Source organism: Mercenaria mercenaria, chromosome 6 (genome assembly GCF_021730395.1).
Source record: "Mercenaria mercenaria strain notata chromosome 6, MADL_Memer_1, whole genome shotgun sequence".
Classification (NCBI taxonomy): Eukaryota; Metazoa; Mollusca; class Bivalvia; order Venerida; family Veneridae; genus Mercenaria; species Mercenaria mercenaria.
Genome location: NC_069366.1, coordinates 49,161,826 through 49,165,015, shown reverse-complemented (window position 1 = coordinate 49,165,015; position 3,190 = coordinate 49,161,826).

Sequence of the window (3,190 nt, the reverse complement as noted above, 5' to 3'; positions counted from 1 at the left end):
TTGTTTTATATCTTTCAGAGTAAATGTTATATTGTTTTATGTCTTTCAGAGCTTATGTTGTATTGGTTTATGTTTTTCAGAGCTTATGTTGTATTGTTTTATATCTATCAGAGCTTATGTTGTATTGTTTTATATCTTTCAGAGCTTATGTTGTATTGTTTTACATCTTTCAGAGCTATTGTTGTATCGTTTTATTACTTTTATCTTTTTTCCAGAGCTTATGTTGTATTATTTTATGTCTTGTCAAGTTTATGAATTATCTTCTCTTATCTCATTTTTCAACCGCGCAGAGACATGCGTCATGCGTACTAGTAATTTCACGCTATATTTCATGACGTTATACCGTTGGAAATGAAGTTAAATAGGTTTACGAGATGTGTATGTTTCCGTTTGTAGTGTTTTTAGTGTTTTTGTAAGCATAGCTATACATCTCTCTCTTTTTTGAAGCACATTTCCAGTCCTTACAATTCATATTCTTTCGCGTTCAAGTGTAGTTCCGTTTCTCTCCATTTGAAATAATGGGTTTATCATGTTATAATATAACGTTATTCCAGTAATCGTCTAAAAGCGCGGACTGAAAACCTAAAAGTGTGCCCAACATTCTACTGAACGTTTGATCAGCGCATCTATTTACTCTTTCTTAAAGATCATACCAGTCTAATGAATACATTGTTCCTATAAAAGACAAAGTTGCTTTAAAAGTCATTTCAGCCCCAAGTGTTAATGTTAGTGCCCAGAGTTAGGTATCGGTTAAGAGTTATGCCAAACAGTTTAAAATTCAGTGAACAAGAAATGAGGCCAAAATGACTTTTAAAAAGCTACATTTAGATGACCCAGACAAAGCGTTTGAATAAAAGAGCTATGATTCTATCTGTACATGTTGTGGTTACTAGAGTAAGGAATTTCATGTCAAGCTTTCAGAGTATTTAATACTGAAATATAACGATACCTTTTACCCTGATAAACCCACTGTTTCAGAAATTATGCCAAACAGTTTAAGATTCAGTGAACAAGAAATGAGGCCAAAATGACTTTTAAAAAACTACATTTAGATGGCCCAGACAAAGTGTTTGAATAAAAGAGCTATGATTCTATCTGTACATGTTGTGGTTACTAGAGTAAGGAATTTCATGTCAAGCTTTCAGAGTATTTAATACTGAAATATAACTATACCTTTTACCCTGATAAACCCACTGTTTCAGAAGTGGGAAATCCAAATACAATCTTCACTTGCACACAACATCAATTTAACGCGAAAGAATATGAATTATATGTAACTGGATAATTTTTTAAGGAAAATGCTTTAGAAAATAACTACATTAAAACGTAAAAGAAATCAATCTCGTGGACATATTTAACATTTTCCAACATTGACATAAGAATAAGCGAAATGTTGTAAGGTGTACAATTCATTACATTAATATTTAAATGCATGAAATAAAATTTGTTTGATTTTTATGTCAAATTGAATAATTCTTCACATGTGAACACTAGAGTTCACATTTTTGTGAGCGGCATTTAGAATGATTCGATATTTCGATCTTACACTGAAAACAAACAAATATCAGAATTAATTTCCCGTTCCAAAATTCATTATTTGTGAAAGTGGCTTTTGTACATAAACTGATCCACGCATATTTATTTTTTGAAAACTTCCCATGTCCAATTTAAAAACAAATCATTTTAAAGGAGTTAAATTTTGAGAGCGGCTAACCAAATCGGTATTCTACGTGGCTTCTTACAAATATTGGCTGTCCCTGATTTTTTATATAAGTCAAATGTACATTTTATATTGATAAAATACTTTTTAATAAAAACAACCCGACAAAAATAAAGATGCATAACCAAACCAAGCTAACAATATTCATTGAGTATAAAAATAGTACGACTGTAATAGTCTTCCGAAAAAAACAATTTCCTCATTTTAACTCCAGATATTTATCCCAAAATTTAGCAAAATTTGTCGAACAACTGATACAATTAAGCAAATGTAACGCATTTAGTCCGCTTAAACATGATCAACTAGAGTTATCACTGAAGACGAGATAGGTTACATTCTACCAATTCAATTCCTTATTTATTTCATATTAATAACAAAATATTCAGACCTCATTTTCAGCACTTTAGAGCATTTCAGTGATATGAAAACCATATATGGTCATTTAGTATAACATGTCTTCTTATCAAAAATAGAAAAATATTAACATGTTATGTTGAATATAAGAAAAATAATCTGTTCCGAGAAACATCACCCTCTAAAAATGCCCCCATGAAAACAGCCGTTTAGCAGTTACGCCTAGGTAGACATTTTTCGCAAAGAATAAAACTTATTTCAAGAAATTTACAATGAAAATGGTCTAGATCTATTCTCAATACTATAAGCAATAAACATAAGCCAAAAATTTAACTGTCACCTCCTCATATCACTCATTATACCAGATTTCATCCATAGCATGGAACTACATTTTGGACTACTTCACACGTAACACTTAGTAGTCACTTCCGGTTTGGTGTAATCCGTCCAATATCCCTAGTCGCCGTTTCGATAAAGGGAAAGTAAAATGTCATTCTGACTTTTGACCCCCAAGTGTGACCTTTTCCTTGGACCTAGTGATCTGAGTTGTGTCCTCTCGCCTATTCGAAAAATGATTACCAAAATTTTATTATTATAATATTATATAAGTAAGCATGGGAGAATAATTAAAAAGAAGATTTTGTGTGGGGGAGGGGGTGGGGGTGTTAGAGGGTGCGGGTGCGGGGGAATGAGTGAATATAAGAAACAATATGAGAAATGCAAGAAAAACATTATCTGGATGTGTGCAGGAGTACAGTTGTGTGTAGGATGGGGTAGGGTAGGGTTTTGAGTGGCTTTGACATAGCGGGCACAGAATATATTTAACAATTTACGTCGTATCATAATTCACCTATGATACAGACTAACAAGGTTATTTTCCATGTCCACCTGAAAGTTCTTAGAGATAAACAATTTGCAAATATCAATATGCATATGTTTCGGACATCTGTTGGTAACATAAATACAAATACGAACTGAATTTCAGAGTGACATGTTCGCTGTTTGTTTAGTTCATTTACTTAAAACAGAATATATTTAGATTCATAGAAAGGATTCAAGATAATCCTGTTTATTTTCAGAATTTAGCGTGCTGGTTTCTAACCAGTACCCGCACCT